At 37.9% G+C, this 27,412-nt stretch overlaps 1 protein-coding gene and 1 non-coding gene across 2 annotated transcripts in view; both read left to right on the forward strand.

Annotated features, from left to right (window-relative positions):
* The window catches only part of PDE3B (phosphodiesterase 3B), a 79,949-nt gene that overhangs the window by 7,079 nt on the left and 45,458 nt on the right, over positions 1-27,412 (forward strand). The window lies entirely within an intron of this gene.
* Positions 22,098-22,285, forward strand: LOC146436709 (U2 spliceosomal RNA). The gene has a single exon (XR_014852958.1). It is a non-coding gene; the product is annotated as a U2 spliceosomal RNA (small nuclear RNA).

Genomic DNA, 27,412 nt, shown 5'->3' on the forward strand with positions numbered 1-27,412 from the left:
AAACTCTGGATGAAAACAGATGAGAAACTTGTGTGTGCCAACTGAGAAGGGAGGACAGACCACAGGAGGCTATAGACACAGAATATTTTGCTGGAATCTCACTGATTTTTCCAGGATAAAACTACATGGAGAGCAAGCTGGAAGAATAGTTGAGGGTGAGAATAAAAGAGAGTGAAAGGAAATGTTGAATTTCAGCGTCTTTTCCAGTGGCTGAAAACAATGCTTAATGAGATGCAACAACAAAACAGAATATGTTTTTACAGTGAAAATATAAAAAAAGAAAAAAAAAGGGGGACTTTCCTGCAACTCAATAGCAGAAATGAAAATTTAAGGTTAAAGCTAGGGCTTGGATTGGTCAGGGCAGACTGTGCAATGTCTGAGTGATTGCTACTGGAGCATAAAAATAATCAATAATTATCAGGATCCAGTGGCACTAAAAGTGTGCTTTGAAAGCCTTCAAAACAGACAGGAGCCATGGATGTTAATAAATGAGAGTTCATGGGGTAACAAGCAAACTGGCAAATGATGATATTTGGGGAAGGGAAGTGTGAAAGAAATAGGTCAGAGAACTCTGTGCTTAAGGAAGACCAGTTAAGTGAATGGCCTTATTGATGAGTGTGGCAAAACAAACTGTTCTAGGAGCTAGAAGGGCCATAACAAGACATGACTGCTGGAACAAAATGTCAGCTTCTAGAGCAGTTTTGTACTTGAAAATGCACCATACAGCTGTGGGGAAGGACATCATTCGTAGAAACACAGGCAGATGGTGACCAGGGGTAAGTTTGGATGTGTTGGGCCATCCTCACTTTTTCATACAGAGATTTTACATTTAACATGTTCCTTTGAAACAAGTGCAAATTTATTGGGAGAGGGAAAGACCAGGGTATGGATACCCAAGTAGTTTTTTTATATCCCTCTGTGTTTTTTGGTAGTTCAATATTTATGAAAAACAGTGCTGTTATGCAAAACATTTGTGACCACCAGTACTCACTTCACTTTGTGCAGGGGGTGTGTGAAGAAACCTGGCATATTTTCAATTCAGTGACTGATCAAATGATAATGTTGACGAGTTTTGTGACCCAGTGTTGAGTTGCCAACCTTCATGTCCCTTTATGCAAACCCAAATAGCTTCACTAAGTTAAAGGCATATTTGCAGCAAATGTTCCATTCGTTGTTCTTTTGATAAATAGGAGTTTGTTTTATGGAACATGAAAATGATATATTCCTAATATAATTTGCTATTTTTAAGTTATTCAAGATACCATAGAAAATGTACCATAGAAGTGCTTTGGATTTGGTTGTGAGAGAACTTCCCTCTTTTAGGAGAAACAGTCTGGGCTATTTTGTCTGAATTAGCAATACAGGTGTGTTGGTTTAGCTATATCCATGCTGCTGATGGTAACTGAGAAATATGACTGAGGTTTAATTTGGGGTGAATTCATTCACTGTGCCCAGAGCAGCCCAGAGGAGCTGTACCTCTGATGGGTGAGGATACAGCAAGGCTGTACCACAGTCACTCCTGCCTGTTAATGTCTTTGTCAGGATGGTTTTATCAGCAAAGCCCATGATTTAGAATGAACTTTTCTAAAGTATATGAAAGGTAAAGTTACCAGAGGGAAATTTCACCAGTTTTATTGAAATAACAGCTTAATTATGACTCCCTGCATAGGCACTATGGTATTGGGTTGTCTCTTTAACCTTCATTACTGTTCATGCTTCATTTCTTTTTGATTAATTAACCCCATTTAACAAGATAGGAGCTAAATTAAAGGGTAAAAAAGACATTCTTACACTAGGCTTAATGTCTGCATGACCTTTTCTCTACTATGACCCAAAACTGTAGGCCTGTGTTTTCATTTAGGGTATTTTTATTTTTCTTAGAGTCGGTTGATATTACATGTGCAATCATTACAGTGTCATGTACGGTTTAATGATGCTAACTTAAAAAAAAGGAGTCTGTTTTGAGAGAACTCTTAAGTGATTATTGTGTTGATTGGTGTTCACAGTAGCCTTAATTTCATTTGATTTGCCACCAGGACAGTGTAAATACACTCACAGGCTTTTGATACCTGCTCTTGCAATTCCCTAGTTTCCTACACAATCTCCCTCCCTTAGAATTAGCCTCATTACATGCTATGAATTAAAAATCAGTTAGTTGAAACTGCTTTTCTGTAGATCCAAGCAGCTACGTTCAGATGTGTCGGGGAAGGAAATTTGTGTTGCAACCTGAAGGTGTGATTAGCAGGCTGAAAAAGTTTAGATCCTGCTGTGCCTGTGAAACACCATCTGCTCTGGCAGCCACTGCCCCGAAGGAGTTGGCTCAGATTGGAAGGAGAAAAGGCACGTTAGTTTGCACAGTTTTCCTCTTGGCCACTCAGATCTGCAAGCAGCAGACTTTATTTTGCTCAGGGAAAGATGAATATTGGTCCAGGTCTTACTGTTTCCACTGAGATTGTCCACACAAAAGGGCAGTGAGGCACAGATGTAAATAAATCATTAATGATGACATGATTATTTCTAGCACGTTAGTATAGGATAGAGCAGTATATCTTGTATCTTAACTAAAAAACACAAACAAGCTTCTCTTGTCCACCCTGCATGTCCTTGTTTCAGCTAACTGCATTTTTGGGGCGGCAGAGTATCCTTTTGGGGATGGCTGGAACATGCTTACAAAGCAAATTTCAAACGAACCTTGCAATGAGAGAATTTCCATAGGTTATTCACGCAGATATTTAGGCATTTTCTAGTTTTTTTTTTTTCCTTAAACAGTAAAACGGCTGTGGAATGTTACTTACGATCTTTCCAGTTAATAAAGAGCTATAGTATGTCTGTCTGAAGTGAAAATGAGTTATTACCATGATGTAAATAACAGCTTTTTGTTGTTATGGCAAAGCACAGTTGAAAGTATTTTGATTTTAAGTATCTGTTAGCTTATTTTTAGGCAGTTGTAGAATGCATTAATTAGAATTTGTATCAGCATTTCTTGCTACTTTTTATTCAGCAAAATAGAATATTTCCATGCTCTGATACTATTGAAAGTCTAATTTTTCCTTCTGTTTGGAGTCTCTGCTTGAACAATTTGAATTGAGAAGAAATAGTTTGGAACAGCTTTTGTGTTAATGACCAGTCTTCTTTTTCATCACTGCTTTTAATTAATTTATTTTTTATAACTGGCAGCCTGTTCATTTGATGCCAAAGAATTTCAAAGTAGTTTGAAAATAATAATTTTGCATGTGATTTTCTGTGATGTCAAGATGAAAACAAGAAAATGGGAATGGATGAGCAGAGGCAGATGCGATGCTGGCTATTGCTTTAAGTGTCATCTGTGTTTTCAAATCCTCTGAGACAATGACTGTCATGTCAGAGACATCTGCAGAATGCTCTGATGGAAAAATCAGTACTTTATTCTATGTGTGATGGATAGGAATTTTTTGTGAAGAGGGAAAATCAAAGCTAGATAAAAGACCCTAAGCTTCAAGCAGTCTTGTTAAAACTCAGTAAAACTCAGTGCTTACATGTAAAATTTGCATAACTCATTATTAGGTGTAAAATTTCAGGACAAGTTAATTTAAAAACTGACATTGCACCTGTAAACATGAAATTGCTATCTTATTTAGGAAAGCATCTTACAACTTCAGAAAATATTTAAACTCTGTTTTGTGTAATAAGGAAATGCCATTTCAGGTATCTGCAAAAGTCAGTACAGCTTCAATAATGGACCTATAAAGGTATATTTAGTCTCATGTAATTTGTCTTTTATGAGAGTAGTTGCTGTTAAAATCCCATTGCTAAAGATTTGTAAGTCTTCCATGCCTGCCTTAGCACTTGTTCTACTAGGAAGCTCCCTGGAGTCAGCAGAGCACTTAAGCTTTCAAGTGGAAAAGAACATGTGTTTTGCAGTGTTTAAGGATTGAGATTATAGTCCTTACTTGTTTAAAAATTCACAGAGCTTAATGTAATTTATAACTTCAGCAAGTGTTAACAGTCTTGAATACATTCCTAGGGCTATGTTTCTTTCACCTGTCTGGTGATGGATAGGACTGGTGTGCCTTTAGAAGCTGCATTTTTATTTTTAATTATTTGGCCTGGAAAATACAAGAAAAATAATTTCCCAGGAGATTAATGTTCAGTAGTGAATTGCTTATTTGCTTGTCTTTTTCAAAATGTCATTTTTCTTTCCTTCTCCCTGCCTTTATTTTTTCTTATTTTTACAATCATTTTCTTGCAATAATTTGCAATCTTCCTACCAGTGTGTTTTTTCTCTTTCTTTGTTACAAGACCAGGACCATAATTTGGTCCAAAATTACAAGTGTCTCTTTCAACAGAGACATGAAAATGTTATGAATCAAAATACTTTACCTTTTCAGAAACATAGCAATCAAATTATTATTAAAAAAAAAAAAAGAGTGGGGGGTAACATAATTTATGACACAGAAGAATTCAATATTTATTTGCACTTACAGCATTAAAATGTTTCTAGAATCTGTTACTTGCAACTGCCCATTATTGAAAAGCTATACCCAATTAGACTGCATTCAAGATGGTGCATACATTTATTTTTTACAATCATGCAGACCTTCTCTCTTTTACCTTGCTACTACATTATATTGTTAAGTTCTTTGTCCATTTTGCTCTTTTGGTTCTGCAGGTTAGATGCAAGGTGCTCACTGATCTGCTTCATTCTCCATAAGCATAATTGCAAATTTCTTTGTGACGTCTGAGCTCTTGAGATATGGGCTTTGGTAGCTGGGAGCTTATTCCTTGCCCAAAGGGAATGTGCATGTCTTCAGTAGTTTCAAAGCTCAAAACAATCCTGGTTGTTTATTTCCTGCATGGAGGGGACACAGGTTGTCTAGGTTGGTTTGAGGTTTGGTTTTTTTTGTTTTTGTTTTGTTTTGTTTTTTTTTTTAAGATGACTAAACCTTTAGGTGTCTTGTTTATGTTTTGCCTTGCTCTCTTCTATTGTAAGCTAGTAAGGAGGTAGAAATAGGAGTAGTATTGACTGAAGTGCTGCAGTTGTAGCAAAAGTGGCTGGCTAATGATAACATGGATTGAGCTGTGCCTCAAGAAATAAATACTGAACATCTTCCTCTCTTCACCAATAAAAATGGAGGGAAAGAATCAGAGGGTTTGTAGTTGTCATTGTACCTTCCTGCTGTGTTTGAGAGCTACAGGAAAGCTTTGCCTGATCTTTATAATACTGATGTTCAATTTAATTATTTCATTCTGATTGCAGCTTGGGTTGTAGAAGGATAGGTAAGAGCAGAGGAATATTTTCTGTGTTGATGCCTTGAGCTTTATTTACCTTCAAAGGCTAGCACACTTAACTAGACTTTTGCAGAACTTTTTATTTCAAGGAAATTTTGAACTTTGTTTCCAATTTCTGAGTAATACTTTGGTTCAGCATATCTGTTAGATTCCCAGCTGTGTCCCAGGTCTGTTTTTTTCTTCCCATCAATTCTGATTCATTCTCTGAGAGGTTCTGCAGTGGTACCCCTGCAGATTTCAGTAAGAGGGGTAAGCCAGGAAAAGCCAGAGTTAAAAAGAGCAGCGAGTTCCCTGCATCTGCTTTGTCATGAGCACCATTTGGGATGTCACCTAGCTTGGTGGCCAGAGCTGTATTTTTCTTCTTGTGTAGCAGGAGACAGAGCTGGAGAAAACTATATTGAGATGGTGGATTCTATAGTTGGTGGATTGTTTTAAGGCAGATGACAATTCTAAGTATTGTAAAAGTACTGAGTCAGTAGTATTTGGATAGATTTCCAAACCTTGTAGAGGCTTTTGTTCATATTTATTTATAAGTTTCTTCTAGTGCCCTCTGACAGAACCTGTATGTGAATGTCCTTCTACCTGATTATAATCCAGTCACCTAAAAACACATTTTATCAAAAATACCCTCAGCAACCATTTTATGCTTTTGTTTTGGAGAACTTGTCCAAACCTTGAATCCCATAACCCAAAGCCATCATGTGTCTCCTGACTTCTCTCAGGGCTCCCTAATCCACTGGAGAATGGAGTTAGGGTGGGAATCTTATGTATCTCAGCATAACTCTGCAGCAATGCTTTTGTTACTCTGTGCTGGTTTGCTTTCCTCTCCTACAGGGATATTTGGGTCCCTCAACATGCCCTGTGCCATCCCAGATTTTCTGCCTATCATTGCCTCCTCATCCCTGAAACTTCTTGATCTCATTCTGGAATTTCCATAATCACATACCAGTCTACTTCCTTTATTTTTTTCCTGAGCTGGCTTTCCATTCAGCTGAGAAAAATTATCTATGGGTGAAGAAAATACTTCCTTCTGTTTTCCTTCTGCCTTCCTACAGACTCTGTGGATATTGTAGCACAGAGGAATAACATAAGAGGAATGCAGGTGAATGGGAAGAGGATAAGAAGTGATGCAGAGAAAAATCTATATTAATAGAGTAGAAAACCCTGCTGATGGAAACATCTGTATTTTGAGAAAAAACATCACTGAGGTGCTAGCAAATAGTTAATTGCTGACTAAGCCAGAGCATTGACGATGTTGTGTTAACTTTTTGGTTTCTTATTTTCTACAGAAGTACAGCTGACAGTGCATACCTGCGCAGTGTTCCTCGGGAGTTTTATTTCAGGCTGCTCCTTTCTGTGTACCTCTGGGCTTTTCAGCCTAAAACTTGGCATTTTATATTTTGCAATATTGTTACATTATGATACTGGATTTGAGCAGGAAGGCTTCCCAAGAAACTGGAGAAACACGGTGTATTAGGAGGAATGAGAGTGCTGGTTAGTGGAAAATCAGGATATTTTCGATCTCCTTGCAGAGCAGTTGTGGTGTGATGTGGACCCTGAGTGAGTAAGCTTTTGGGAAAGGAATTCTGAAAAGTCCCTGCCTTTGCCTCCTGCCTGCACCTTCACATTTTCAGTACCCAGTTCTCTCTGGTGGTCAGAAAGCTGCTGTGACAGGTTGTTCTGGCTGTCGTTTGTTTCAGACTGCTCAAGGGGGATTTCCCATTTGAAAGTGCACTGAGGAGATCAGTCTGTGAAGGTGGGAGACTTTCTCACCAGGCAATTTCATGTGCGTTTTTCCTTGGTGAAGCATTGCCCAGAATTCTTAACAACAACAAAAAATTAATTTAATCTCACCTTTTTTGCTTTCTTTGTGGCCCACAGCTATTCCTATAGTACAGAAAAACAGTCGAGTTTTACACCGGATAAGGACTGATGTCAGCGCATAAAAGCTGTGTGCTGAAAATAGTTTGTTTCATGTTTGTTCATGTCCTGAAATGACCAAATTCAAATTCACATTTAAGAAGTAAACTGTAAAATAATCTGTTTCTTGTGTGTGCGCAATATACTGCCAGAAAGGCCAGCATTTGTTCTTTTTTATAATTTCTTTCTCTTGAATCTGCAGTTTCCCTGCTCACTGATGAGATCCTTGCTCTCTACTTTTTTTTTAGATCAAAATGTGATTTTAATTTTTTTTTCCTTAGTGTAAACATATGCAGATATGTTTTTTGATGTATTTTTAAAACGTGTTTGTTACTTAAAAATGAGTATATATCTATCTGAATAGGTAGCAGAATAGATATCTGAATAGATATATAACTGAATGAGAAGCAGTTTGGTAGATAATATTGATATTTGTATTTAATTAAGTATAGTATGAAATCAGGAAAATTCTGCAACTATAAAGTTAAGAGCATAAATACCTACTGCTCGTTGTTTTATGTAAAATCTGCAGGCAACCAATTCTTTAAAATTTTATCTGCAGCCGAAACTTTCAGCGGCGCGAACACAAATTAAAATACACGCTATGTATTTATTTTAATTTTAGCTTGTTTTCTCTCTCAGTTCAAACCAGAAAAGGCAGTGCAGGCAGCCGAGAAAACCCAAACGCCTGCTCGATCTTGGCTGAGAAAAGTTCATGTTGAGCTCCTGGCTGGCGCTGTGCAACGGAAGGGTTAAGCGGAGCGTTTCGCTGGCTGCTGAGTGAAACAGGATGCAGTGACTACATTGTCAGACTGCTGGTGTGAGTGCAAACAGATGAGGAAATGCTGGATCAGGCACTTCAGCAACTTGGGCTGTTGCCTGGGAAACTGCTTGCGTCATACTTGCCAGCAATTAGCTTACAGTTCTTTTATTTTTGATAGTGTTGCAAGCTGAGCTCGCCTTCACAAAGGGAACCACTGGCTCCATCTCAAGCGCTTTGCAGGAGAATTTGTGAAGCGCTGCTCGGGATGATTTTTCAATTTATTTAAACTTTCCAGCCTGCTTCTGTGAAGAACCTTGTAGCTGAGCTTGGTTCTCATTGTGTGATTGGTGAATCATACAATCGCATTTTTGTCATCTGTGTGAAAATGACCTCCCCTAGTTACCAAAATTAAGAGCTCTGCAAGTTTTGCCAGCATTTTGGATATTGCCAGGTTTTCCAGCAATTAGTCTGAAGTATTTTCGTGTGCTACATATTTAAATATAGTTTTCAAAATTAATGTTACCTGAGGCTTAACCTCTAAAGCGAGGGTTTTTTTTTTAAATCCTTTTTTTTCTGTGTTGATTAAAATTCAGTAACTTCCAGTGGTTACCTAGCCGCTGATATAAACCACTTGGTGTTGAAAGCAGTGTGTGTTTTATCTCAGAAAATCATCATATCGTCTGTATTTCACTTAAAAAACTGTAAACAAATTTACACTAACCGGCTTAATATTGATGCATATTGTTAGTATGAGTATTGCCTCATGGCTAGCTGTGGCTGGGGGATTTTAGGGAAAAATCACACAGTGACCAACAGGTTAAACCAGAAATGTTTGTGTTTTTATTTTTCCATAGATTTGTTGGATAGGCAAACACATGAATAAATTTAGATTTTAACTAACTAAAATTATAATACATAGCTGAAGGCCAGACTTGTTAAAATGTCAGGGTTAATGCAGAATACACATATTCCTCAGTTTGTGTGAAGCTTAAAAAGTCAATATAATTTGAATACTAGGATTTTCAAATTCTTTTCAAAGAATTTAGTCTGTATTAAAAGAATAAAGGAAAAGAGACAAACAAATCACCAAACCTCCCCAATTTTGAGCCCCATTTTCTCCTCCCCTTTGTCCCCAAACCCTGGAATACAAGGCTTAGAAAGATCGAGTATCTTCATTTCTGCACATTTATGATAAATCAGCTTGGCTGTAAGAGTCTGGCAGCCCATATTTTTAGGGCATTTTTTGGACTGTAGGCCAGTGTCATTTATGGTTAGCTGGTCACTGGGGCTGCATTCCAAATGGTGATCACTGCCTGTGTGGCCTTGGATCTTTGTACAGGTTTCTCCTCAATTGTATTTTCCTAAAATTTAAAAAAAAAAAAAAAAAAATTGTGTGGAGATGGCTAAAGCCAGGGTTTATTGGCCATCATAAAGGAAGGTTTTGCTGAGTTCACAGCAATTTGGCTGACTTTCCCAGCCTCACCAACACATTGCATGTGGCCTCTGCTTGCTCAGGGCTGTACTTGGTGTGGGTTTGCATTGGCTCAACGGCAAGATATGGAGTTTTACTGTTGAAGGCAGTGGGTATTGGGACTTCAATCGGTGTGATCAACAAACAGCTAGTGTAGATGTTAACAAGGCAAGATCTGGAAATCACAGTTGTGAATTTTGTCCTTCCTTTTCTTTGCCCTTTTTATTCTGGACAGTAAAATGGAGGGTATAACGTCATGTCATCAAGCCACTGTTGGGCTCCATTATGTCCCGTAATCCTGCCAATTTTTTAGGGCAATTCCTGCAAGCTATGTAGTACATCAGACATATTGAATATTTTGTTTTGTCATTGTTTAGTATTTTAGCCCTTTCAATGAAGTCTCCCTTTCAATGAAGGAAATGGGAGTTACATGCTCATATATTTCTGCATAACTTTTAATATTATTTAATTATCCAAATTTGATCTTCATTCTGGCACTGGTTAGCTATTTTGAAAGTGCATTTAAGAGCTGACAATATTGAGTTGTTGTTTTCTGGATTCTCAGCCAGACTGTTTGGTACACATGCATGTTTCAAAAGATAAATCTGTAATAACAGATGGAACTGGATGTTGCTTGGCTATTTCATCTTTCAGGCATTACAGTAAGAGACTGAATGTTTTTCAGCAAAATCAGTGAAGTTTTGTCCAATTCCTTGGGAAACATTTGGTTTATATCTGTCAGTGTCATGACAAGTCAACTTGTCTCATACTGTTCTGTTACTGCCTTTTTATTTTCAAACAATCTTTGTCAGGAATGTTTTTTTATTTCCATGTAATCATGAAGATCAACAGAGGAAATTATGTAGACTTAGTTCTGTTCACCAGCCCCTTTCTCCTGATACTAAAATCTTCCCCTTTCTTATGAATAGGAAGTTTCTCTACATCTCCACCCTAGAACATCACAACTTCAGCCTGTGGTAAACCTGCCATTGGGCTTCTTTGTTTGTTTTGGATTTTCAGAGGATAAAAGCTAGGGGGAATAACAGAGAGGCATGCCATAGCCATCTCTAAATTTTCCTGGCATGTCACAAGTTTTCCTTCACTATTTTGTGATTTTCACAGTTTATTTATTTGCTGTGTCCAAGTAACTAACTTTTTCCCAGTTTCTTCAGTGTTAGGCTCTCTCTGTGTTTGATATCCACACAGAAATTGAGTCCTTAACTAATCAATAGAATGTAAGTTTGCTAAAATCCCGTGGAACAGAGAGCTCATTTTGTCCTTCTCATTGCTCTAGATTACAGTTGCAGATGATTTTTTCCCACTACATTTTTCCCATTTAAAACCCCTACAGTTTCCTTCTGGGACAGTAATTTTGTAAGCATTTTTGACTTAAAATGTTATCCTCTGTAGATTGTACCTATTTAAAGGAAATGTTTTTGTTAGGATGCACACTGGAGGCCAAGATTTGATTGACTTTTAAAATCAAGCGATTTAGTGTTATCAGTAACTTTTCTATACCTTCTTCCTTCCCCCCCCACCCTTTATTTATTTTTTCTTTAAAAATTGGAATGCTGACCTCTTGTATTTGTCTCTCCTATAATCTATTTTCCCCCCAGTCTTCCTCATTGTTCCTCCCCATATTGGTGGTTTTTTTGCCTTTTCTTTTGCTTATAATACCAGCAGCAGGACCAAGTAAAATGTGTGGTGCAACAGCAAATTTTGTTGGCTGAGAGATACAATTGCAGTGCAAGTCTTGATTAAAATTGTGAGTTCTGAGGTCAGAGCACAATTTTTTGGTGCCACTATGTCCAATTTAGATTCATTTTTATGCAGCCACAAAAAGAGAATTTTTTCACTTCGACCTTTGGATGTGTGGTTTCTAATTTGAACACCTCTGCTCAACTATTCCAATTCCCTGAATGCTTTATGGCACTAACACTGAGAGGAGTGGTCTCTCCCAGCCCTCACCATCCCCCATTGTGCTGACACAAGCATTCATGGGACTCCTCAGCCAACTAAATTGGGGAACTAATCCATGTTAAAAGTAATCAGTTCTTTTTTGTAGCTCCTTGCCACGTGTCTGAGTGAAGGCTTTTGCTGCAAAAGGGAGGGAGGGAGGGAATCACCCAGGGATGGGAATGAGCAGCAGAGGGAGGGCAGGGCTGCTGCTTTATTGTGGCCGTGCCAAGTTGTGCTGATTTAAGAGAACTAATGGCACTGCCGTGAAAGAATGGATGTGTTAGAACTTCCCAATAAATCAGTCAAAAGAGCATCCCCTCCTGCCCAAAAACCTCTATATTTTTTTCTGTGTCTTGAATGAACCATTTATTTGGCATTGTCTGTTTGAAGTAAACAGGCAAAACACCTCAGCATTGGATGGCTGGAATGTGGCAAACAGGTAGTTAAAATTCAGCAGTTGCAGTCAGATGTGGTACCATGCTCCCAACTTCCAATGTTCTACACAAAGTTTTCACAAAGACCTTGAAAGGGAAGGTGCAATTTGGATATTAAGTGGGGCTTGTACAAAAATGGAGCAGAGGTTTTGTTTGAGGAACAACTTAAGATCGTGCAATTGCTGACAGAATCATACTGCATTCAGACATCCAAAGAGAATGAACTGGTAAAGAGCACATGTGAATTAAGCTCTTCCAACTACCAGAGTATTTGCACCCTTTTAAAACAGTGCTTCAATTCCATTCTGTTTATGTGAAAATTCTTCACAATTCTTGGAGCAAAATGAAACAAACACTTTATAAAACTGTAACAACACTTCTGTGAGTCACCTTCCGAGTCCTGGACTCTCATAATTCATCATGTTTCCATCTACAGGACAAAATGGTAGTGAAGAAAAGCTATTACCTGGGAATGCAGAAGTGGAAATCCTCTCATACTGAGGCAGGAAGTGCCTCTCCCTCTGATGCTTCTATGTGATGATTTTTCTGACTTTTGTGGGTACCTGAAATTCCAGATCAGTGACTTGCTACAGCCAGGAAGCTTCTATCCTGCTCTTTGTAGTAATCCTCCTTGGCTCTTAATCTTCATGTTGCCAAAAAATCACATATGTGCCAGCAAGAAAATATGATGAAAATGTCAGTTTCTCATTAATATTTCAAGCCCAGGCTGAACTTCATGGGACGAAAAAGCCTCACAGCTTTGTTCCTGCCAATTCCTTTGTTCCATCCAGCTTGTAATTTTCTGCAATGTGGTACTGGGCAATCCAATCATGTACCACTTTCTGCTTTTTTGACACCTCTTAATCTGTGGTTTGTTCATTCTGTAGAGTTATCTGCTCCTCTTTTCTGTCTGTCACCCCTCCAGTGAAATCATCAGTGTGAGAGGCATGAAGCCACCAAGATAATTTTTTGCAGGAGGGGTTGGGAGTGGAGCTGGAAGCAGGAGCTCCACGTGTCTCATTTCAGCTTTTGAACAAATTCAGCTGCTGAGGAATAGACACAAATGGCTTTAGGTATCTGTTTCTTTTGTGAACTTTTTGTGTTTGCTTCTACTGTCAGCCTGAGGTTTGTGATCAAAGAGAAAGTTGTGTGAAAACATCTGTGGCCACGCTGTTTTGAGTTGTTAGCTCTGTTCCTTTATGAAATCTGAAATATTAAGTCTTGCACCATGCAACTAATGGTGCTTTCCTAACACAAGGACAGTTACTCATCACCTAATTGTTATTATTATTTTCTTCTAAAATAATATTCAGGAAGATAAAGAGGAAATTTGCTCTTGATTAAATTCACATTTTTAAAACCAAAATATTAACAAAAATGTTGATTACATAGATGAAGACAAAGATCAAACTCAGACCTGGGAGAACTGAGAGAGGAGTGAAAAATAAACTGGAGAGAAAGCTTTAATCACATAAAGAAGAAATTTTAGAAGCCTGAAGTTTGTAAGTAAAGCCTGGTATCAAGATGAATTCACTTGGTCATTTTTGATCTTCCATATCAATTATTCCTAGCCAGAAGATGGAGTTAGAACACTTTAATTTTACTATGTCAAATAAGCAACTTTTGGGGCTTTATCTATTTGCTAATCATTGTACATGATAATGTGTTCTAGACAATGTGGTGTGAAGGACGAAGGATACTCAGGGTCCTTTGTCACCAGAATTCCCAGAATATCACAGGATCATGGAATGGCCTGGGTTGAAAGATCATGTTGTTCCACCCCTCCTGCCATGGCAGGGACACCTTCCACCAGACCAGGCTGCTCAGAATCCCATCCAGCCTGGCCTTGAGCACTGCCAGGGATGTGTTCTGTAAGGCCTTTAGTAAATATGGCTTCTTGGCAGAAATATACTGAGGAGCTGAAATAGAACAAAGACTTTGCAGTGAAAACATGATTAGCGATGTTTTGTAAGAATTAGTTGAGGAAAATTATTCAATGGCCGAGGCAGTTTGGCAAGCATTTTGAAGAGTGTGGCTCCTAGCAGTGCTCCACTGTTCCAGCTGTAAAGAGGTATAAATGACCCAAAAATATCTCAAGAAAAGGGGCACAGTGACTCCTCTTTGTGGTGGCCCTAAAACCAGCTGTATGTAAGGCTGGTAATGGTACAGTTGAGACAAATTACAGCACACTGTGAAATCTGCTCAGGAAATTGGGTGAGCATGGGTGGATATTTTGTGTAGAATTCCATTCTGCCATTAATCTTTTTGATAAATTAAATATTTGGAAAAAGCAGCCCGCAAGACTTAAATATTTTGCCAAAACTCCTTGTTGTGGCTGATGAACTGTCAAAAGTTGACTGCTCTGTGAATTTAGCCAATGTTTCCTGTAAATGGTCAGTGCCATCGGGAATATAACCCCAGGCCAGACCAGGCCATTCTAATCTGATTTCCCTGCTCTGTTTTTTAAACCTCTCTGTCTAGGGGCCTCCAGTCAAATCTCTGTCTTTCTTATATCTTATAGTCTTGGTTCTCAATGCAAATGTCCTGTGTGCAGATTTTAATTAATTAATTAGCTTGGTTACAGCTAATGTGTGTGTTGAGGAAAAATAAAGATCGCCCATTACGTATTGGTCAGAAACAAGCATCAAACAGAAGCCGTTTCAGAATCTCTTAAGTGTTTGTTTTGGTATTTAATATATAGCTTGATTCACAGTAAGACTGCAGATTTTTGTTGATTTGTTAAAATGCTAAAAAAAGCTGTCATAGATTTGTATTTTTTAGGTTTTGTTATGTAAAAGCTTTAGTCTCTCTCTTCTTGGACCACTTATAAAGTAAGGATTCTTAATTTGACGAAATGCTTAAAGACAGTACTTTAAGAAGACAATGTTTTGTCAGAAAATTTCAACTAAGTCTTCAAAATATTTCAAGTTTTTAATATGAGTATTAGGAACACTGAGATAATTAATTCCATTCATTTGACAGCTTCTTCTTAGTTTCTTTGTGCAGTTTTATTAGTTTTATTTGACTGAAGAATTGCTGTATTCTGCTGTGCTTGTTACTCGCTAATGATTGTTAGAGCATTTACTTTGAAGCTTAAATTTAAAAAAAATTCCTTATGTCCCAAAATTCTAAATTTTTTTATAAAGAAAAAACCAAAATTAGAATGCCCAACATTCACAGAACATACATGTTTTTCTTCCTCATTTTCAGATCTGTTTATTTAATGACTGAACTGTTTTAATGACTTAATATTGTAAAGTTCCCTGTTTGTTCACACTGAAGTCTCATAACTTCAAGGCAACTACACAACTTTTTATATTAGTAAAATTGCCAACGTTAAAAATATAATCAAAAATCATGGAAGTGAAAAAAGCTTTTGCATTTTGACATTTAAAACATACTGCTGAGTATTCTGACTAATTTGATAACCAATATAAACTGTGCACTATGTCTTTAAGCAGTTATAATAATTTTTAATAACCATTTATACACACTGAGAAACTGCATTTTCTAGTTTGCAAAGTAGTAGCTCATTTTCTGTGTCCTCAGGCAATTAATTAAAACTCTGTCAGTGTGAAAGTGGAAGTCAACATTGTTTAAACATAGTAATGGTCTCAATCTTATGGAGTTAGCAAGTTTATGACAGTTTACAAACTTATGAAGTTTCTATATCAGGGTTTTCAGGCACCAATATGATTTTTTTCATTGAAGAGTAATTTAGTTGAACAGTTTGATTCAGTATTTCTTTTATAAGTGGCTTTTTCTAGTCTTAACCCACTCATTTTTGTGAACTCTCGTTTCCTCTGAACTTCTTTCATGGTTGAAGCTTTAGTCCTGCACTTGCACTCATTCTTGAAATCATAACCATAATGAGAAGCTAAAGCATAAATATATCCCTAAAGTTTATGATACAAGACAAAAACTCTTGAAGAAATTATTTCCTGTTTCCTATTTTGTTTTCCTGTTGAATACTGATAAAAGACACTGTCCTGTTGGGTCACAACAACCCCCTACAGTACTACAGGCTGGGGGAAGAGTGGCTGGAAAAGTGTCTGTCAGAAAAGGACCTGGAAGTGCTGGTTGACAGTGCCTGAACATGAGCCAGCAGTGCCCAGGTGGCCTAAAGGGCTAATGGCACCTGGTCTGTGTCAGCAATAGTGTGGCCAGCAGGACCAGGGCAGGGATTGCCCAGTGCACTGGGCACTGGTGAGGCCACACCTGGAATGCTGTGTCCAGTTCTGAGCCCCTTAGGAAGGACATGGAGGTGCTGGATTGTGTCCAGAGAACAGAGCTGGGGAAGGGTCTGGAACACAAGTCCTGTGAGGAGCAGCTGAGGGAGCTGGGGATGTTCAGCCTGGAGAAAAGAAGGCTCAGGGGAGATGTTATTTCTCTCTACAACCACCTGAAGGGAGGCTGTAGCCAGGTGGGTCCATCTCTTCTCCCAGGCAGCAAGCGACAGGATGAGAAGAGATGGCTCCAAGTTGTCCCAGGGGAGGTTTAGATTGATTAGTAGGAAAAATATTTTCATGGAGAGGGTTGTAAAGCATTGGAACAGGCTGCTCAGGGAAGCAGTGGAGTCATCATGCCTGGAAGTGTTTGAAAAACATGTGGTTAGGGTACTTGAGGACGTGGCTTAATGGTGAATGTTGATGGTTGGACTTGATGAACTTAAAGTTCTTTTGCAACCTTACAAATTCTGTAATTGTAACTGGATTTGGTAAAGAGCTTTTGCTGCCTTACCCCAGATGTCTGTTTTCCAGGTGTTCTCTGATGTGGCCATTCTGACCTTCTTTTTGGACATACTTCTCTAGGGTAATTTATTTGGGATATAACTCTCTATTGAATTATGACCTTAATGTAAATGTAGACAAAATTATGTATTTACACATAGTGGAAGTATGCACACATTGCAGTTTACTTCAAATACCTTAATCATTCATGAAATCATAGAATGATTTGGGTTGGAAGGGGCCTTAAAGTTCTTCTAGTTCCTCCTGCCTGCCATGGGCAGGGACACCTTTCACTAGACCACGTTCAGAGCCCCATCCAACCTGGTCTTGAACACTTCCAGGGATGGGCCATCCACAACTTCTCTGGACAACCTGTGCCAGTGCCTTACCACCCTCACAGCAAAGAATTTCTTCCAAATATCTAACCTAAACCTGCTCCTGCTCAGTTTGAAGCCACTCCCCTTGTCCTGTCACTATGGTTCCTGCTGGAGTCCCTTCTCTGCCTTCCCTGCAGGCCCCTTTCACACACTGGAAGGTTGCTGTGAGGTCTCCATGCAATCTTCTCCAGGCTGAACAGCCTCAGCTTTGTCAGCCTGAAATATTCATTGTTACTGTCTTCGAATTCATTGGCTTATTTCAGTGAAATTTAGCAGAGGGTAAACATCCAATTCCAAGTTGCCAGGTAATCCAGTCAGTCATCAGACAAAAGTTCCAAGGATTTCATAATTTGTGCTCCTCACAGAGGTACTCACCCCTTTTATTGAAGAAGTATGTTTATTGTGCTGAGACTCCTTGTTGAGATGTTTATTCAAATTTTGGGAAGATTGCCCTAAGTAGTGAAACATGCCAATGTGTTTCCTGTGATAATATAGGACTTAATTTGTGGCTCTTCAGTCTTTACCAGATATGGAAGAGAGCTGTCTAGCAATGACAACTCCAAGATAGATGGAATGCTGACTTATTTATTGGCTAGTTTATTTATGCTCTGAGCCTTCCTCACAGAGATTAGAACTTCTTTTTCATTGCAGCATTACTAGATAGGAATGACAGTGGCCATTATTTGGAGGAGGAGCCCAAACATGTTTTGACCTGGCATGAGGCTGGTGCTGCTGGGATGTGAAAGAAAGTTGCCTCACTGGTAGTTTATTTTGTGTTGTATCTATTCAGAAGTAAAAGGATAGGTCTCAGTCTATTCTTGTGGAGCCCTGAGTCATAAAATGGACAGCAGATAAAAGGATGAAGCAAAGAAGCTTGCATTTCAAGCAAAAGATGAGTTTTCGTAGAATTTCTTTTCACCAAATGTCCAGAAAGCATGAAGCTTTATTAACATTAATTGGCATTCATTTTCCTATCTTTTCTTATCCTCAGAGTTATTTTCCCCCCTCTAAGAAAAGGAACTTACGTGTTTGTGAAGAATGTTTCTCCTTGTATCTCCAAATTCACGTTTTGTTTGCAAATAAGATGGTTTTTATGTTTACAGTTTCTTACATTGCTCATATGCATGTGCCATCTGTTTGAGCAGTGAGGTGATGTTTTTGCTTGTTTTAAAATTAACTAGCTAACAATCAGGAAGGAGAAGGTGAAGAAGGGAAAAGATACTTAAAACTTGGCAGTTTCCAAGACCAGTTATTAGAACAACAAAATTAATCTCCCAGTAAGTCTTACCTCTTTGTGGGTCACAAAGCTGGCATTGTGGGAGCATAATTCTGACTAGAATTCTGCATAGTGTGTGCTTAGTGCATAGGCTGCATTTCTGGTAACAACTGGACATTTGTTTCTGGCTCTTTCCTTCCTATCCCAAGTCATATTTCAAAGATTATCCAGGTGGCTTCTGAAGGACTCTGTTTGGGAGGTTTACCAGCAGTGGGACTTGGGAGAACAGTCTCCTGCTGCTGCTGTCCATGGAATCACAGCTGAACTGTGTTCTAGCCCCTCAAAAATTCTCAAAGCACAGCAATTTGAACAGCAAGTCATTCCCTTCAGCACCTTGATTGGTTCCAGATACAGCAGCAGAAAAGCAATGCTTTGTTTTCCCAGGGTATTGGAAGACTGGTAGCTCAGTTTTCAGCTGTCACAATGAGAGGTGTGATGGGAAGCAAATTCAGACTTCTGGAAAAGTTGACTTAGAGCCCAGGTACAGGCATATAAATCAGAAATCAAGCTGAGGCAATTTCTGAACTCTGTCTGAATCAATGAGAAGGCATTGCTGAGTGCAGTAGAGCCATTTTTTTCTTCAGATCTCTTTGCTTCTCTTCCAGATAAGCTACTCAGACCTTTGGATGGTGTTGAAATGTTTCAGTTTGGGATCATATAGCTATTCTTGGCCCAAATTTCCTCTGGACTTTATCCAGAGACAATATTTTTTAGGGGTACATTGGAATCACAGAGCTTTCTCCCACTCCTGATAGAAGACCAAAAAATACTGACATGAGTAAACTCAGTCATTATCTGCCTCAGATCAACGTGGTTTTACTTGCTCCTTTTGCTTGTTTTGGTTTTAGAGAATTGGTAAAACTGTTTGCATGTCAGGAAGCAAGCATTTAAAAAGAGAGGTTTACCCCTGTTTACTGCCTTTTCTATTGGTTTTTCTGCTTTGCATATGGATGGGGGAAGTCTGGTGGAGTGCAGGGGGAGTGCTCCTGATTTTGATCACTTCCGTTTGATATAACATATATTCCAGTCAGCCTTCCTAAATTTCTAGTAATGCTTATATTGGGCAGACTGTGTTCTCTTTGCATGCAGTTTTTTGTTTGTTTCTTTTTTTTTTTACTGGAGATTTGTGCAGCAAAAACCTGTGATAAATACACTCAGCCTCAGGTCTGAGGAACTAATTATAGTTCAGGGGTTGAGAGGGACTGTTGAATGTGGGGAAATTTTCTCATTGGAAATCTGTCAAAAGAATATGAAAATAAGCATTCGGGGTTTTGTAATATTGACTCAAATTATTCACTGTTCTTCTCTGCAGTGTCCTTTTTTTGGCCACTCTAGTTTTAGCCTCTTCCTTCATGTTTTCTCAGAGGCAGCAGGAGGAATGTGAGCACACAGGATACAGACTCCCTCTGTTATGATGTCTAACATTACAGTGCATTCCTATTAGGCCCAGCTCTGATGAGAAAACTGCTTCATTTCCATAGGCTGAAGCTGGAGAATGCTTACTAGAGGTATAATACATGTATGTAGCACTTTAAATACAGTTTTTTAAACTTGTATAGATTATGAAATTTTTTTTTTAATAGATTCCCAGAAGTGTAACAAGTGGTTAGAAAGTTTACTGTATGTTGTTATAGAATGGAAGGTATCAGGCTGCTCAGGATTTGGGCTTGTAAATTACACTAGTCTAATAAATAAGCCTGTTCATACAGTTTTCATGCACGTTTTCAAAATTAAAATTCTGTAATTGTAAATTTCAGGTTATTTGGGAAGCTGTCTCAAGCAGCTTTGCATCTGTGTAGTTATACGATGTTTGTTTTTCAGGATTTTCTAAATAATTTTTTTACTGAGTTACTTAAAATACAGCACTTGCAAGTTCCTTAAATACTAGACTTTCTAAATGATTGACTACTTAGAAAATAGTGATGGGATGATTATTTCTATTGGTACAGGTTGTTTTGTGAGATCTTTTGTTTTCCTGCTGTGGGAACAACAGGGCTTTGTCCCTGTAACGAATTACCCAATGAAGTTATTATTGGATTTGAATTTTCATTTTCAGATTATACAGAAGTGAAAGAAGCTCAAAGCTTACATTCCAAAACTGATGAAACTGACAACTACCTTATTTTTTTTTTTCTAGTCAGAGTGAAAATCGTACCATGGAAATTAAAAAAAAAAATAAATCTCTTGCTCTTGGTATTCACCAAAAGATATTTGCCAGATAAACATTCTTTGAAAGCCCTGTGAATTTTTCAAGAAGCTCCTTTGTAGCTATACATTTACAAATGCGTATCTCTTTTCCTGAAGCTCTGGTGAGCCCTGCACAGCTCATTCTTTTTCAATTGTAAACATAGTTTCGGTACTACCACTTTTGCACCAAACGCGGTTCCTAAGCGACTGCTGACGTCAGTCGGTGCAGCACAAGAAGGTTTGTGTGTTTATCTGCTGTGGGCAGACTCTTAGAAAAGACGAAAGTATGTAACTAGATTAGACCAAAGAGATTACTGCTTTAAATAAGCATACGTACTGTTTGCAGTGCCTTACTTGTTGTATTTTATTTTTTTTAATGTATTTTGTTTTGGTTAGCAGTTGTATCTTCTGTTGCATATGCCACAGTATCTTGTTTGCAGGAGATGATAAAGAGGGGTATATATTCTCTTTGCTGTTGCTTTAAAGGGGCAGCTGCTTTGCTCCTTTTCTGCAGCACTCTTAAAATGAGAATTTAAAAGGAGTGTGTGTCATGGCGTGAAGCTTTCACATACCTGATCTTGAGGTTAGAAATAGAACTGCTAGAAATGAAAACAGGCTTAAAATTTCCAGTTTAAGTGAAACATTTTTGCTTGGAGATTTTTGGCCAGAGTCTATACGTTTGGAAAAACTGGAATGATACTCTTGGAATATTTTACTGCATGCCTTTGTGTCAAATAGAGTTGGAGTGGAGCTGGCTAAAATACCTTTGCAATTTTTTTTGTGCTTGAACATACTTGCAGCACACCCACAATGAATAGAAATTACCAGTAGCAAAAACTCTTTGTGTGAAAATCTTTTTCTAAAAGTAGAGGGACTGCAATCATGGTTGGCCAAAAAGTGAAGCTTTTGTAGTTGTAGTACTGTATGGCATTATAAGGCAGGAAGAAAGACAAGAAGTATAAAATCTCCTCTTCAGGTTGAAGAATAGAAGCAGCAACTTTCAGAACTAAATAAAAACTAAGAGCAAGTGCTCCAAATTTACTTAAATTAGATTAAAATTTTTAGAAAAGTGCCTGTGGGACATAGGAGGATATGAGCAAGCATAAGGGTGAAAAAGTCAAGCTAAATAAGGTCCAGTTGGAATGTGGCTGTGGTGATGATCTTGCCAACCTTGCAGTCCCCATCCATCTTTTACATATCCTGTACTGCTATATTGTGCCATCCACTCCTGCCTTGAGCACCTGCATGGATGAAAACTGCACAGCTTCTCTGGCCATTCTGCTTGAACTTGTCTCACTGCTTGTGTCTCCTCACAGTGAGAAATTTCCCCCTTGCCTCTAGTCTGAACTCCTTGTTTCAGCATTGCCTCTAATCTTCCCCCCCTGCACCACAGTGTACAGCCTGGCTTTGTTGTTGTGATAGCCTCTTGTCAGGCACTGACAGGCTGCTCTCAAGTCCCCAAAGCCAAAAAGCCATCACTTCTGCAGCCTGGATGAGACCAGCCTCTCCTCACAGGGTAGGTTCTCCATTCCCTTTAACCCCATTCTTACCATAAGATTTTCTTTTTTCAACTTTCAATTGGAAAAGTAGAGTTAGGGAATGACGTTTAATTCGGTAAACTGTTCTTAAAAGGTGAAGTTATTTGTGAGTTTCCTTAGTATTAAAGCATAAAAATAGCTCAGATTAAGGGTTCATTTATCTTAATATTCTGTCTCTAATCTCTGATCTTTGTCTAAGGTCAAGTTTAACATCTGTTCATAACAGTTAAATATCTTTTACATCCTCGACTTGAAGATGTCATATTAAACAGACTTTCGGGGCCAAAAGATGGGTTAGAACTTCTTCTGTCTGTCCAATGCATTTGCCTGTTACTGCAGTGTCTCTAGAAGCAGCACACCAAGGGAAAAATCAATAAAAACTATAATCACAAGTTGCTGCTTATCATCTTCCCGTCCATTGCAAGGGCTAATGTGCAATTAAATGCATTAAAGGTCACGGGGGAAAAGAAAGTAGCCACAATCAGAAGCCAATGGAAGGATAAAAATATGATCACATATGATACTCTTCTTTCTTTTCTCCCATACCACCTTCCTACACTCTCCTGGCTTCCACCTGTTTTCATCTCGGGGGACTTTCTGATGTGGTTCAGCTATTCAGTTGCAAGTGCTGTTCACTCTCCTTTTCAACATATGGATGTTTCCTGCTTTGTCCAGTTTTCCCTTGAACTCCTTTGAACTCCTTGCATCCTTTGATAAAGCAGGTTTCTTCCTACCTGTTAGGGAAGAACTGTCTCCTTCTGGTTTGCACTGGCTTGTTCCTAGCCCATGGTAATGGCTTCTGGATCTTGTGCTGTAAAAAAACTACCCCAATGTGTTTAAATTTCTGCTGACCAATTCCTTGGCCAGAATTTGCAACAATCATGACCTTGCTGTAGCAATTTACATGACATCTAGCAATGACAATAACTCATTTCTTTAAAAAGTACTTTAAGGTGGTTTAGAAATCCTCTCGATCCATCAAACTTCATGAGTTGTTATGTTCTTAGGCCGAATATATTGCAGAAATACACAGCTTTTCTGTTTCCTGAAGGTTAATAACTATTTGCCATTAGGATTTTTTGTCTCAGGCTGATTCAGCTCAAAGTTCTGCCCAATGACAGCAGATGCTCTTGTGGAAAACCCCTGGAGACAAAAGAAGAGCAGAAAAATCCACTCACTGAGCTATGATACCATGCTATAATGTTAGTTTCATTTTTTAGGGGAATTGGTTGATTTGGTGTTGTGAGAGCAGTTGGAATTAACTGTCTTTACATAATTCCAGAGAAATGGGTACACCTTGGGCATACTGTTTGAGTTTTTGCAATTATTTGTGCTGCTCTTATTCACAGAGAGCAAATTTTTAAAGTTTTTTTTAAGAAATGAATTATTCAAAAAGTTATTCTTTCATTGTCACTGAGTTCAAAAAGGAGTCACAGCAGATCCCAAAATACAATTCTATAGACAGAAAGGTCATTGTTTCTGTGTTAAGTTGTGTTAACAGTAAAAATAATAGTTAAATATTTTCAAAAGAAACTAATTTTTTATGACTAGTGATCTTATAACAGTCCTATTTCGAAGTGTTGCTCTGGGATACTATACAAAAGAAATTTAATTTCTATGATGATTTTTTTTACTGAACCTCTTTAATTTGTTAAACAATTTAGGCAGTTACTGTAACTTCTTCTTGAATTAAGGGTATAAAATATTAAAATTAAATTTTCAAGAACAGCTGCGACTTAACCATAATTATTTTAAACTGAGACAAAGCAACAGGCTTTTATTATATTTCTTAATTGCACTACAACCTATAACAACCATTCTCGTCTCAGGTTTCTTAGTTACCATCCTGTATGTTATGTTAGTTTGAGAAACTGTAACTGGGCTGTGATCCAAAACCTGCTATCTGTAAATTTATAATAGACAAACTGAGAATTTGCCTCTAGACTTGCAAGGATACCTATGCTGATTCTTTATAACTTTTTGATTACTTGTTTGCTGGATTTCTTTAAAAAGGAAATAGAGTAATTTGGGAAGATGTGCATGTTAGTATGAGATGCTAGAAATGAAATAATCTTTCACTGATAATTGGCTAACAGTGAGATTTTATTTTTTGTTTATAGAAAGATTAAGAAAACATGCATTTGATCTTTGATCCTGTAAATGTCTTCTTCCTAGATATAAATGAATTTATATCCAGATATAAAGATGAGCAATTATAAAGCTATTGTCTTTTATTCCAGATACAAAGTTGAACACTTGTAAAGCTATTGTCTTCAGAACCACCTTGAAATGCTGGGAGACTTCAACAGATACACCTTGGGTTTGGTTAGCATGTGTTAGACAATTAATAGGAAAGCTTGCTAGTAGGGTGCATTTATAATGTTAAAAGTCAAATATATTTATACGTAAGTTGTTAAGACCATTTTTGTCTCTGTAATCCAGAATAATCATTTCAGTAAGGGATATTTCACATATGGATGCCAAAAAAATGAGAAAGGTTTGTACATAAGCTAGGTATGACTGAAAGAATTAGTTCCAACTCAGCATGTTAATGTCTAGTGTAGTCCTTGGAGGAATCTGGACATGTGGGCTTGATTTTGTGATTTCCATTTGCCTTGTTCTTTTTTGGATGCACTGATTTTAATGTGGTGTTTCTAGAGTGGATTCACAGCATATTTTGGGAAATATTAGTTATTCTCTTTGTGTCCATGATAGCTTTGCCTCATTGCCTTATTTCAGAAACTGACCATTCTTGGCCAAATTTCAATGTTCTCTTATGTGTTGTACATCAGTTTTCCCCAAACTGCTTGCGATGACCAACAGTTGTCATCCTACTTGGAGTAACAGCAGTTCCAAAGGGAATTCCATCCCTGGTGTAAAAGCTTAACTGCTCATTAACATTTGGAGTTCTAACCCGAGGAGAAATGAGGCTTGAAATGGGACTTATCACAAGGGAAATAAAATTGGCAGCTGCTCCGTTTGGCGTAAAGGTGAGACTGGGACACGGGGTAAGGTTTATTCTTTCATAGAAAACATCTGCTATTGACACACTACAACTCCATGACCCCTTGAGGTTCCTTTCAAGCAGAATTATGCTGGAAGAACGTACCTGTTGGTGTGAAGTTTTGTGTAGACACAACTAACTAGCACAGGTACTGCTGAGGGCATGTTTGCAGTAGCACACAATTCTTCTCGGGCTGTGAATCCTGGGAAAGGAGCTGAGCAAATATTTAAGTATTGAGTCAATGTTGAACTCCAGCCACTCAGTGGCTACTGAGCTTGTACTGCCTGAGCTTTTTAGCTTATAGCTCTCTAGTGTTCTAGTCTGCTCCTTGCTAGCTTTATGAATGAACTGGAAACAGCTCAGTGCTTTTGATGGCTACTCATAACTCTTCTGGCATTATGGAAATAGGTCATATTTCATTACATATCCCATCTTTCTGTTCACAGGATTAAACTTGCAAAAAACCAGATATCCTCATTGCTATGACCAGGACCTGGAACAGTCTGTTAGCTCACTGTCTTAGTGTAAACTTATCAGCATGTATTAAATCTGTGTTTCAGGAGGTGGTGGGAGCAGACTAAATGTTTAGTGTTCTGAAAGAGGCATTTTAGATGCTTTTAAAATTTTCCCACTCTGTAGCACAGCAGTCATAGCAACTGTGTGCTCAAATCACATTGTGCCTTTAAATATCATTGAAATCTGAACATTTCCAATAACACAGCACAAACTTCTAGTTGCTCTTATGTTTAACTCAGCATTTTGATTAAATCTTGGGAATTTTGGAGGAAAATGTTCACGTGCTTTTACTCTGTGTTGCAATGCCCTCTGACTGCAGTTTGAGTTGCCTTTAATGTCAGTGACAGAATTCTTCAAAAATTAAACCTCTTGTGGATATTTTTAATTTAGTTCTCTTATTTTTTTGATGCTTGTTAGTATCTTCATTATTACAAGGGTTAAAGCGGCTGTTTGATAGACTGGACCACTAAAAAATCATTGCCAAATTCTCTTTAACAGAAAAATCTGCTTCTAAGGTCCGTAATAATTCCTCATTGCATCAGTAGTACACTAGATTTATGTTATAGGACTTATAAAGTTGGATAGTCCCTTACACCAGGCTTTATTCAGAAAGTTAGAAACTTAAGAATGATGTCATGGGCAGAAATAACACTAACTAATAACATAAACTAGCAGAGTTTGAGTCTCAAAGAAATAAAGAGTACTATTGCCATGTTTTACAAGTTGGCTTTCAGATTTAATTAAGAATAGTGAAAATCTCACAAGTCTAAAGAATCCAGATATTTATAAATTGTTGGAGGTTGAGTGAGCTGGAGGTAATATTGATAATAATTTTAGCTGAAGACTTTTTCTCCCCTCAGAGGTCTTGCATTTTTTGGTACCTTAAAAAATTCTAAAACTACATGAATGAAATCTATCTTTCTGTAGATTGTGCAGATTTTGCATGAGGCTGGGGTGCTCAGATGAAATGTTTAGATAACATCAATGATTGTTTATTGGTGCAGCCAACCAGGAAAGGAAACACAACTGTTAACTTCTTCCTGAGGAATATTTAGGAACTCCTTCAAAACAGCAAGCAGGGGAATATTTCTGTAATAATGATTGCAGTGTCAATGATACAAAATTCATGTTGGAGCAGTGGAAGGTGAAATATCAGTTACACCTGTGCTCAGAAAAACTTTTAAAATAAAAGGGGAAAGTAAACAAAGTAGAATCCCTGCAGGCAGGATCAGGACAGTTCTGAGACATCCTGCTGGAAACTTGAGGCAAATGAATGCAATTTATCAGAACAAGATGTAAAGATAAAAAGACAAATGCCATGATTGAAGAGGATGATAAAAAGGGCTCATATGAAAAGGTAAGTATTCTTAAAATAATTGAATCTAATACAGAATAAATGCAATAGTTCAAGGCAGATAAAAAATAATCTGAAAACCAACTTGTAGAAAAGATATTAAAAATTAATAATATTTGTACAAATGTGTTAGAAGCTTGAAGCTTCCTAGAATGCTTATAGGACTGGTAGGCTCTCAGAAAAAGAAGGAGCATCCATACAAGATGAGGCCACAGCAGGAAAAGAAAATATTCTTTTGATAAAGTTCATTGTGGGAGAATTTGGAGAAAATGCCTGTGCTGGGAATTTCCAGGCAACGTTTCACAGGCTTTAAGTCAAATTTAAGTGTTGTAAACTACATTTGTTACCAGAAGAACAGCAAACTCTCTGGACCAGAAAATGCATGCCCAAGGTTGTTGAGACACTTAGGAAAAACCACCCAAACGGATGACTGTAATATACAGCTTTTTACTTAAATTTGATTATGTCCCTGTTGACTGCAAGTTGGCCAAAGCAAGTCATTTAATGAAATTTTCCAAGAAAGCTCTAAAGAACTGTTGGCCAATAATTACAACTTTCATAGCAGGCAAATCGGTAGAAATCATAACAAATATTAAATGACTTACTTCAGAGAAA

This window comes from Lichenostomus cassidix, chromosome 5 (assembly GCF_008360975.1).
Source record: "Lichenostomus cassidix isolate B80296 chromosome 5, HeHo_3.0, whole genome shotgun sequence".
Classification (NCBI taxonomy): domain Eukaryota; kingdom Metazoa; phylum Chordata; class Aves; order Passeriformes; family Meliphagidae; genus Lichenostomus; species Lichenostomus cassidix.